Genomic DNA, 12,611 nt, shown 5'->3' on the forward strand with positions numbered 1-12,611 from the left:
GAATGGTTTTATCAGTTTGCAGTTCCACCAAGAGTCTATAACAGTGATGGGTAAACTTTTTAAAGAGGGAGCCAAAGGAAAGGAAATGCTCATCTGTCAGTCTGTTTCTAAGGCAACTCTTTCGAAGTTTCATTGTATTGTATCCTACTCATTGTATTCATCAAATTAGGAATAATGTCCTGCAGCGGGATAGAACATTTCAGGGGCCGCATCTATTCCAAAGGGCTAGTTAGTCCATCTTTGGTCTATAAGTATTCCAATTTTTTTTGCATCCCCTCCAACTCTTATCATTTTCCTTTTTTTTTGGTAATATTAACTAACCAGTGTGATGAATGTGAGGCGAAACTTCAGAGTTGTTTTGATTTGCATTTGTATAATTAATAGTCATTTGGAGAAATTTTCATCTGAATAAAATAGTTTTAATTTCGTCTAAGAATTACCTGTTCATATCTTTTGACCATTTGTAAGTCAGTGAATGACTTGTATTCTTATAAATTTGACTGAGTTCTCTATATATGTGAGGAATGGGGCCTTTGTCAGGAACATTGTTATATAGATTTTTCCCCAGTTTATTGTTTACTTTCTAATCTTGGTTGCATTGCTCTTGTTTGTGCAAAAGTTCTTTTATTTATGTAGTTGCAGTTATCTATTTTATATCTCCTAAAGCTCCTTATGTTTTGTTTGGACAGATAAACTATTCATGTTCCCCTAATTTGTTTATGATATATCATTTTATTTCTAAATTACATATCCATTTTAACTTTATTCTATGGTGTGAGATATTGGCCTGTGCCTAGTTTCTGTCTTACTACTTTCCAGTTTTCTTAAGAATTTTTGTCAAAAAGGTGTTTTTTTCCAAATGCTTAGATATTTGGGTCTCTCAAATACTAGGTTACTATGATCATTTACTGCTTTAAGTGGCTAATTTTGTTCATTGATCCCTTATCCAATACAAGATTGTTTTGAAGGTTGACATTATACAATACAATTTGAAATATGATATAGCCAAGCTGTCATCTTTCATATATTTTTCTTTAGTCCCCTTTGATATCTTGGCCTTTTGTTCTGTCAAATGAATTGTATTATTATTTTTTTCAAATTCTATGATCTAATTTTGGGTAGTGTACTTGGCATGACACTGAATATGTAAATGAACTTGACTAGAATTGCTAATTTTATTATATTGGTTTGGCTTACTCATAAGCAAATAATTAGTAATTTTTCCCCATTTGTTTATATCTGATTTTACTTGTTTGAAAAGTTTTTTGTAGCTGTGATTACATTGTTCTTGGTTTTGTCTTGGCAATTAGACTTCTGGGTATCTTATATCACATACACTTTTTAAAATGGGATTTCTCTTTCTATCTCTTGCTCTTGAATTTTATTGGTGGTAGAAATAAATGATAATGATTTATGCAAGATTATTTTATATACTGCAACTTTTTAAAGTTGTTGTTTTGATTAATTTTTGTTTGATTCTCTAGTATTCTTTATGTATATCATCATACTTTATGATAAAAGTGATAGCTTTATTTTCTCAATGACTGCTCTAATTCCTACAACTTCTTTTCTTATTGCAATATCTATCATTTCTAGTACAATATTGAATAATTGTAGTGAAAATGGGAAACCTGGCCTTACTTCTGCTTATTGGGAAGGCTTCTAGCTTTTCTCCACTACATATAATGCTTGCGATATTTGAGATAGCTACTATTCATCATTTTGAGGAGTAATGCATTTATTTAAAATTCTTTAATGTTTTAATAGGAATAAGTGTTGTTTTTTGTCAAAAGCTTTTCTGCACATACTGAGATAATCATATGATTTCTATTCGTTATGCTATTCCTCTCTCCATTCTCTCCCAACTTTAATTCATCTTGAGATTTTTCTTTATCTTTGATGTTTTGTATTTTTATTTCAGCAAACATTTATCAATTACATTTTTCCTTCAGTAATGTTTTATTTTTCCCATTTAGATGTAAAAACAATTTTTGGCAGATGATGTCAGTCCAAGGATTGGAATCTAGGTCCCCTGACTTCTGAACCAATAAATTGAACCAGTATTCTTCTCAGTGATCCCCATCTGTATCCATGTTCTGTCCCATTCTCTCTTGAATGATGAATGTAGGACAGTGTGGCCCAACTATTATTTGCAAAAGAAGTTAGAATTGCCATAGGACAATAGCTGCTCCTGGGAAGTTTCACTAGGGAACTCCTTTATGCTCACTTCAGGGTGAATATTGAGTTCTTGTGAACACTCAAGCTGCTGTGATTCTCCACTGTTCTTTCTGGCATCCTAAAAGAGTCCTGAATGGAAGAAAGGAAGATGGTAAAAGCACTGGGAAAGAGGGAAATTAAAGTTAGCTCTGATTCACTATGGAAGCAAAGTTGAGGAATAGGTTTCTTTGATTCAGTCAGATTCGTTGTTGTTGAATAATTCATTTTTTAACATAAGGAGAAAAAGTCATTATAATGAACTGGCTTTATCCTTTGTATTCACCTCCTACAAAGTCTAGGTGATAATTTATGTTTTCATTTTAAACTAGACTCTGATAAATGCATTAACATGTTATTGATTTTAAGATCTGTTACTGGCCAATGCCATAACTAAAGATCATTCCTTGAACCTCCTTGAGAAAACAAACAAACCCCCCAAAGTATGGGAAATGTGTATAATACCAAGTTGATTTTTCCCCCCAGCTAGCCAAGAGTGAAAAGTGACAATGAGTATTCAAATGCCTTTATAGATTGTTTTGGAACCTTACTAAAGATTAACGAGCATGGCTTCCCTCCCTACTCCCCCATGGAAATAAAGAAACCCATCCCTTTCAATAGTTCTGTGGGCATGGCTCACAAAGGCACAAAAAGACTTGACCCCTTGCTGGTGCACAGGTAGGTGGGCACTGCCATCTTGGGCAGCTTGTGAACTTTGAAGAACCAACTTCAGAAATGACCACAATTGGAGAACACAAAGAAGGACATAAATTGGCAGGGAAAAAAAAAGGCAGTGTAATAGACCTGCTCATATTATGCTCAAGGGGACTCCAGGGACCAGCCAATCCATGCAAGAAGAATAGTACAAGCTAGAAGGGGCCCTGGAAGATTAATCACCACTGTGATGCAGATTTAGCACGTTAGGTGAAAAGATAAATGTGTAAAACGCTGTGTCAAAACCCATGGTGTGGCCCACACGGTAATTCAGGGTCAGTAATTGAACTTCACTCTAATTATCCTGGGGAGATAATATTAACTTATAGTCGAGTGTGAAAGAGAGAGTCCATAATTCATCACTCGATGGGACTGCTCATTGCATTGTGTTATTGAAATATGATGGCTCCATTTTTATCCTGTCATAATGACAACTGATGTGCTTATTTTCTTTCTGTGCGCCTCCAGGGGATGATGAAATAGTAAGCAAACATTCTTTCTGGTGAAAGAGCAGCACTTTATCACGCTGGCTTCAGCTCTGAAAAAGCACTTGCAAACTCAGAAACAATTTCCAGGAGCCAGAGCCACTATTCCTTGCCAGTCAAGATGGAGACAGGCAAAATCGCCTAAGCAGCAAATGTACTTTTATCTGCTCTGCCTGGCCCTTCTCCCACAATTCCCAGATATCCTTTAGCAAACATATATGCATGCATACAAATACACATTTATTTTACTCATTTCTTCAGATGTTCTGATATATTGGCTTCACTAATTTACCCTACTTATAGGGAAGAGTGTGTTTGTTTCAATAAAGACCTATTATAAGAATCATTTTATTGCTACATTTACTCATCAGGAAGTGGTAAATATTAACATTTGCTTATTCTTTCAAAACACCATTAGGTGGCAACTAAATATTTCAAAATATATTCCATGAAACCCTCAACACAGTTCCTATCTGTTTCTTTTTTTCCCCCTAGAAAATATAATTCCTTTTACCCTCACAGTTTATTATCTGAATTTCAAAAAGTTTAACAAGCTTATGTCAAATAAAGCCATAGAAAGACCTGCATCAAAAGTCCTCAATGCTTCCCCAGCAAATTCATAATAAACCCTGCCCCTCTCTATAAGTGAAACATTTTAAAAGGCACAGGAGTGTGGAGATTAATTCTATAGCATAATGAGGGATAGAGAAGAGTGAAAGAGATAGCTAAAACCATGCAAGGCATTAAAAGAGTAGCAGCTAATCAGATGAGGGGTGGACCACTGAATACTTCCACACTAGGAAGGCAAGTGTAAAAAGAGACTCAATTTCAATTAAGAAGTATAAGTTCTTAGGTATGTAAGGTAAATGTAATTCATGAAAAGACATCACAGATTATGAAAAACAAGTTTCTTGGTGGTCCTTACAAAGAGTTACATCCTTTTTATTCCCACCCCTAAAAGACTCTTAAGACTAGAAAGTAAATGTAGATTTCAGTTTTCATAGTTATGTGGAAAAGCAGTAGTTTCAGAAACCTTTCACCCTGATTCTGAGGAGTATTATATATGAACGTTGGACATCTTTTTCCTCTATTAATTGAGTAGTCTGTTGTCAGCAAGGTAAAAAACAAAATTATAAAAAAAAGTTTTTCTTAATAATAATTGTTTGGTGTTTAAAGTAGCCATCTTCCAGGATAGCCTCAGTGAGCTAAATTGTCTCTTTTTATCTTTGGCCACTTAGAAAAACAGCAAGGTTTTCTTAGGTGAACTCATTTTTTGGGTATGCATTAACTTTTATTGTTGTATATTAGAGTTTCCAGAGAAGGCATCATATGCAAGACTACACCGAAGCTTAATTTTCATCCTAGCATTCAAGAATGAATCATGGAAGGTATTTTCTCTCCCTTTTTTAATGTTTTATTTATAATTTTTTAATTCATCATTACCACTACCACCAAAACCCCCCCTTAAAATACATAAAAAAGATTCTTTGTAAGACCACAAACCCCAAATTGTTAAAATGTTTAAAAGTAGGTAAATTATATATGTATACTAATATAAACATCTGCTTTCAAGTTCCTTTGGATTTGTTTTACTTGAATTTTTTCTTTTGATTTTGAGGCTGTTATTTTTTAATGTAATCATATATGTGTTATTCTTATTATGTTTTATTCTCTTTTCATCTCTTCAAATATTTCCCTTTTTTCTTTATATTTGCATGATTTGCCATTTCAATAACACAATATAACTCATTACACTCAACTATCACAATCTATTCAACCATTTCATCATATTTGTGTTTATTTCCAGTTATTTTGTCATAAAAACAAAATTTCCATTAATATTTTCATACATATACAACCTTTTGTCCTCTCAATAATGCCTTTAGGGCCTACCACTACTAATGGGATATCTAGGTTAATAAGCATGAACAGCTTTACAATTCTTAATGTATAATTTCATCTTGTTTTAGAAAAAAAATAAATCACAACATTAGGCTTGCTTGTTTTGTTTTTTTCATATTCATTCCTTTCAATATTTAATTTGATCATTTTAATATGATCATTTTTTTTCACCCCCACTCCCTTTGCCTTTCTGCTCCATCTCAAGAGGAAGAGCATGACTTCCAATTTTGCTTTGCTCTGATCTCAGTGCGCCCCGGAACCGGAAGTTGGGCTGCCTGGCAGGTGACGGTATTATTGGTGGCAGCAGTGGCTGATGCACATCCTAAATGTGTCTCCAGCATTCCAGTACTTCCTCTTCTAAGGAGAGGAGAAGATTACTATCAAAAAGAATGCTAAGGTATCTTATGCTTGTTTGTTCACCATCAACAAGGAGTACCATACACTAAGAAACATCATCAAATCACAGTTATTAAAAGACCTCCAGGTACTGTTTGCAGGCTATAAAGTTCCCCACCCACTGGAACAGGAGATCATTTGTATACAGACTCCTTTTGTGTATAGCCTTCAGGAGGCTTTCACTAATGCTATCACAGATCTGATCAGTGAGCTCTCCTTGTTTGGAGAAGCAATTTCGGGTTGCTATAAAGGACAAATGAAGGAATCGACTAGTTCTTGATGTTTTGTTCTTACAGTTTCTGTAGAATTATAAGCACAGAAACTCTTCCTCCCCCTTTGATATCTATCTGCTATGAAGAGTTTGATGAGGGAAACCACCTCAATCCTTTTTCTCTTCAAGGGACAACTATAATTTCCTCATAATGTATTTATTATCTCTTGAGTCACTGTTTTTCAGTATTTCAAGTAGCACATTCAAAATTCTGCTTGCTATCAAATCTTAGCCTGATAGTCTGACCAGTGTGGACTGGAGAGGGAGATGTACTCATTAGACAGTTTAATTATAATGAAAGAATCGTTATTAATGGATCTGTGTCCAGCTGGAAGGAGGACTGCCAAAGGGTTCTGTCCTATGGCCACAGATGGTGTGCTACAGACTTGGGAGACAGAACTGGATGCCAGGCAGGATCTAAATCTCCACCTTGCTTGTCAGCAATCCAAGAGTTCTCAAAGCAATCTAATCCCTCACCACTCAGCCAGGACACAGCAGTTTTGTGGGATCTGAGCTCAGCCTACTAAAATCTCTGTCTTTCTCTCTCTTTGGGTTCACAGAACATAAAAACACATTTCACTTTGTTTTAATTTACATTTAGTTAAAACTAAAACTTAGAAAAATGAATACTTAGGGAAAACCTGTTTGTGAGAATCATGGACATCACAAACCCAACTACTGGGCCCTACTTCTGGCTGCTAGAGTTTCTTCCAGATGACAGTGATATTTATGTCCTTCAGAGCCACAAGGTAGGTAAAAGGTAGGGTCAGCCACTGCAGTGTTGATTAATGTTTGGTTCATCTTTCTGAGATCTGACCATTTGAGAATCTGTTAAAAAAAAAGTTAATTAAAATTTGTTGTTGTTGTTGATGGTGTAATGCAGGGTTGCAGCAGAAGATTTTTGCTTTTGTAAATTCAACTGTAGCAGCCCTGGAAGTTAGGAGGTTTAGAATGTTCACAAAAAATCAGTTGAACCCTGATTCTATAAATACTCCTGAAGCTCCAACTGAGGGGACTTTTGCCTTTTGGCTTTTACCTTTGCCTGGTGCTTTTTATCTTTGGGGCATTTGGACCTCGCTTGATTTCTCTGGACCTCTCCTTGACCTCTCCATTTACATCCCTACTATTTCCCTGAAGTTCCCTTTGGGCCCTGGGAGGAAGGGTGGTATTGGTGGTTGGAAATCGTAGGTTTAGTTTTTGTAGGTAAGTAGGGCATCCTAAATTAAGCCACCCCCTTAATTAGTGATCTGATAAATACTTTGCTTCAGGGCAGTCAAACTTTCCTGACTGGGAGAGCCAGCCTCTCTCAGTCTGATCCTCTTTCCTGGGACCCTTCCCCCAGCACCAGCTTTCTCCCTAGCAGCAGTTACAAACCCTGAAACCCTCTTTCCCTCTGCCTATCCCTTATATTAATAAATCCCCTTTGTTACCTACACTAAAGCCTCTGGTGAATCATTGTATTGAATATTAAGGCAAATGGTGAAGAGGGAAGAAATTACTTTCCTTTTATTTCTTGGGGGAAACCTAGGCATCCATCTTGGGCAGGAAGTACCCAGCAGAGACTTCCTGCAGAAATTCAGTTTCACTGGCAATGAGGAGCCTCTTGATTCCTCCCTCAAGGGACTTTAGAAATTAACAAGGGAAACCCTCCAGCCAGATCTAAACATTTCTGACTGACCCAATTTCTCTTGTATCATAGAGATACTTTCCCTGCCTGAAGAACCCAGTCTATTACCTCCCAGTATCCTCTGTCTCTAGCCTCCTGTGATTAGCCTATTTGAGCAGCCCTTCCTATACTCCTATTCATTCCCTTACTTCCTATATACTATCCATTCCTTCATTACTCACCCATCCCCTTTATTCCTCCTCCTTATAAACATTGTGCCTACTTCTTTATAACAATGATTACTAAGAATATAATTAAAAATAAAAAACATCCCATACATCCCATTATAAAGACAAAGTTGGTCCCAAATAAGATATGTGAAGGCAACTCCAACCTGGTCCATAGGTCAGACTTTTTTAATGTATCAGTCACTTGTGCTGCCTTTTTTTCCCCTCTAAAAAGAAACTATTTGTTATATGGGAAGGCTCTGGGAAGAATACATTGGCTATTATAGTGATATAACAAATGGAAAATATCAATAAGAACCTTAGAAAAGAAAAAAAGTCTTTAATGTCTTAAATGTCCATATTTTTCCTTTTATAATTATGCTCATCTTTGCTAGATGTTATTTTTGATTGTAAGTCTAATATTTTTGCTCTGTGAAATGCTGTCTTGTATTCTTTTAGAGTTCTGGTTACTTTCTTGTATTATTCTGATTGTAGCTCACAATGTTATTTTAAAATTTAATTAGCTTTTATCTTCTTGATTGTCATATTTTCTCCTTAACCTAGGGATTACAAAATTTAGCAATGGTGTTCCTATAAATTTTCATCTTTGGGTCTCTTTGAGGTAGTGATTGGTGGATTTTTAAAATTTCTACTTACTCTCTCTTCCAGTAATTTCTAGGTATTTTCCTTGATCTAATCTCTTTTTTAAAGCTATTCTTATATTATCTCTTGTTCTATTTTGCAGCTTGCTTATTTTTGTGATAATATATTTCATATTATTTTCTATTCTTTCATTCATTTGATTTGCCTTTATTATTTCCTATTTTTTAGGAAATCCTTTGCTTCCCCTTGTTATGTTCTAGTTTGTAAATTTCTTCTGCAAGTTTCAGAATCTCACTTTCTATTTGGGTGACTGTTAGAGTAACAGGGTCCTTTATTGGAGCCATTTTATCTGGACCCTATCAAAAGATCAACTCAGTCAGTCAAGGCTGTGCATTTTGATCTTTCTGCCCTGCAAGTCAGGACATGGACAGGATGGTTTTATTTAAGATAAAAATCTGGACTCCTCTCTGTTACTCCTTTTATGATCAACACCTTTTCTCACTGGAAAGCATTATAATATAATTTTCTAGGATAGCTTTAAGTTTTTAGTAAACCAGCAGTTAAGGAGTTAACAATTTTTCCAAGCTGAAAAAACAGGCAGAAATTAGCAAAAGCTGCCCTAGCCCTGTATCTATTTCCAGACAGCCCAAGGTCAAAGTAGGCAGAATCAGACACCCTTCATATTCAGTAGGTACTTTCCACCCCACATAATCTTAAAGGCTCATTCTTTAAAGATATCTTTTGAAGTATGGAAGCTTTTTACTAAAATAACTTTTAGCTAAAATGAGGCTTATATTTAACCTTGGAAATTTTCTCATTTGGGCATAAACTTCATGGGAGAAATTTTTGTAAGTTATATGTCAATCATGATGTAATTATGTAATCTTAATTGTCTGAACAACTGCAAATTCCTTTGTACTTTGTGTGAAATGGCTTTTGAATACTGTATAAAATAAATCTAAAGCTCATTGTCTGACTGAGCAGCCTTGAGCAAACCATTAGTCAACTCTTCTCAATTCCCAAGGCCACTTCAGGCCTTTCAAATCCTTCTTGATATAGAGCTGGACCTCTTTAGGTGACCTTTTATAATTTTCTTGATTTTTTAAAAATTACTTTTTTTTTCTAATTTTTCCTCAACTTTTCTCATTTGGTTTTTTAAGTCATTTTAAGCTTTCCCAAAGCTCATTTTAAGGTTTTATCCATTTATTATATTTCTTTGCTGTTTTTGAAGTAGATATTCTCAGTTTATTGTTGTGAAAATAGAATTACCCTCCTTTTGTCTTTTAATGTAATCAATCAGCAATTTTTAACTTAATCAAAAATTTGGAATTCCCTTCCTTTTTAACTTAATCAGTGAGAAATTTGAAAATCCTTTTGATAAAAGTTCACACCTTTAGACACAAGAGGTGGATCCCATAGGCACTGTCCCAGTGCCAGAAACTATGATTAATTCTTGATATGAAAGTGGGGGAGCTGATTATTAGAGAAAACTGTATAAGAGGAACCCAGGGACCTTGACAACCTTGTGGACTGGTGAGATTCCCATTTGGATTCATACTTGTGCCCTGGAAGCACTCGAATTGCGATTCAAAAGCTGACTAACTTTGGTTGGTGAGTTGCTTGCTGAAGAGACTACTGGCTGGAGAATGAGACCTGAGGGAGCCAGTGGAGAGCTGGATCCTATAAGATTGGCACTTAGGATATTTAGCTAAGAAATATTCCTTTCCCTCTTTTTTTTACTATATTTCTACTAAACCAAATTGTTATAAGCTACTAACAGTATCATAATTTAATATTTAATAATTATAATTGGTTTCTACAACCTTTTTAACTCTTACACTGTCCTCTGAATTTGAGCTGTGGTCTTCTCTATCCCCTTACTATCAATAGCTGGGTTCTTCATTGTACACAGAAACTGAAACATTGTGGCACAATCAAAAGTACTAGTAGCAATGCAATGATCCAGGACAACACTGCAGAACTTTGAAATAGAACTGTAGGACTTATGAAAAAGAACTGTGGGAGTAGAAATGGAGAATAAAAACACATGATTGATTACATGGTTCAGTGATTTGATGGGATTATAATTGTGATATTGTCATTAAAACATCACTCTATTTCAAATATGAAGAATATGGAAGTAGGTTTTTAGAAATGATAGATGTATAACCCACAGGAATTGCTTGTCAGATCAGGGAGAGGGGAAGGAGGGGAGGTGGAAAAAATCATAAATCATGGAACCATGGAAAAATATTCTAAATAAATAAATACATTTTTAAAAAAGGAAAAGAATAGTTGTGTTCTTTCTCCTTGCTTGATTATATTCACTTATTAGTTTATTTAATTTTAGTGACTAGGCCAATGGACTTAATTTTTTTTTTTGTGGAGTTCCTATTTTGCTGACGAATGCTATCTTAGGTTTCAGGATATTTTTGTTGTGTGTTTCCTCCCCCCTCCCCCACTTCTGTTTAGTTACTGCAGTTTTTATGGTCCAAAGACATATATACTCTAGATTTGCCCTTAAACCAGTGGGTGACTGAATTCAGGATCCTGAAAATGAGCCCCTAGGCATTTCTGTTACTGTAACTGCAAGCAGCCAATTCACTTCCTCTTGTGGCAACAACCAGGGCCTGGACTCTCCTAGGAGTGACCACAATTGATGGTAAATACATACTCTGGTGTATGGTCCTTCCTCATTCATCCTCTCCTACAACTGCAGCCCTGGAAAAGACAAGTGTCAAATCTTCATTTTTGGGGTGTCCAAGCCATTTGTTATCAAAGAGGCTTGAGTTCCTATTGCCTGGCACCAGTGGACTCAGAGGAGTCTACTACTTCAGTCCCTAGTCATGGACTTGCCAAGGTCTCCCAAGTCAAGACTGCACCTAACAGTGCTCCAAGAGCCCTCTGTTGTGGATTCAGATTCCAGGGTATCTTTAGGGATATAGGCACCCCTGGTTTAGCAAACTAGGTGAAGTTGCTAATCTTGCCTTTTCGTTTTGCTTTGTGGATTAACTCCATTTTCTCTTTTTTTTTCTTTTCCTGTCTTCAAGGTATAATGTAGCAGGGCTGAGGCCAGGGAAGTGAGAAACCTTTCTTCCTAGTTGTTCTTTGTTGTTCAGCTTAACTCTGTACTTCTATCTGTTTTTGTCCATTTCAATTTTAATTTTATGGAGTTAGTTTTGGTTATTCATGGGAGGTATTAGTAGGGCAAGAAAACTTACCAATCAATCTTCCATCTTTCTACAATCCCTCAGGCATTCTCTTAATGTTGACATAAACACAATAATAATATTGGTTTAAATTAGCTCTCTTGGATCTCATATATATTACTAGGAAAAATAGTGATCATTTGTTGAACCATCTAAATCTAGGCTTAGAATTTAAGATTATCAATTTAACTGAACCACAATTGTCCTTTTTTGGATTCCAAAGATTCATCAAATAATTTGAAGTCATCAAAGTTGCCTCTGGAGTTCCAACTTCCCAAAAGCTGGTGATATTATCTTTTTCTCCTTTTCTAAAATAGTCAAAATTTCAAAAGAATATAAATGTGTGGTTTCCCCTAACTATAATGTCTATACTCACTTGTCTAGTAATCATGGTAATAGATCCAAGAAATAAATTATTGATAGGGGACAAAGTTATATTTACTTATTAGTTTATTCAATTTTAGTGACTAGGTCAATAGACTTCATTCTTTTTTTGGTGGAGTCTCAAGGTTCCTATTTTGTTATACTGGTTGTACACTACCCTTTAAGTCAATTACTTATGATGAATAGCTAATGAATGAGATGAAATATTATTGAGATTATTGATGATCATTTCAGATAATTAAAACAAGTCCTAATTACTCTAGAGGCAGTTAGGTAGCATCATGGATAAAATGCTTTGAGTGGATTTAGGAACCTGAATTCAAATATAAACTTAGACACTTAAAGGCTGTGCAAACCTGGGAAAGTCATATTAAGCTGTGTGTCTCAATAGATTGATAAAATTCAATGGTATATTATATAGGGACATATAATATACACCAATGTTTCACAGCACAGTATTCTTTCCTTTTAAAAAAATCACAAAACATTGAATATTTAGCCTGAAAACATTATATGTTAGTAGATTCATGAATTTGCATTTCCTTTCATTAAGATCAGTTGTCTTTGTTGAATTTTTTCTGAATTCAATGTTTGTTGAGT

The 12,611-nt window shown here is 35.2% G+C and overlaps 1 pseudogene; it reads left to right on the plus strand.

Annotated features, from left to right (window-relative positions):
• The first annotated feature begins 5,628 nt into the window (after positions 1-5,628).
• LOC123252529 lies at positions 5,629-5,971 on the plus strand (annotated as a pseudogene).
• The last annotated feature ends 6,640 nt before the right edge of the window (positions 5,972-12,611 follow it).

This window comes from Gracilinanus agilis, chromosome 1 (assembly GCF_016433145.1).
Source record: "Gracilinanus agilis isolate LMUSP501 chromosome 1, AgileGrace, whole genome shotgun sequence".
Taxonomy (NCBI): domain Eukaryota; kingdom Metazoa; phylum Chordata; class Mammalia; order Didelphimorphia; family Didelphidae; genus Gracilinanus; species Gracilinanus agilis.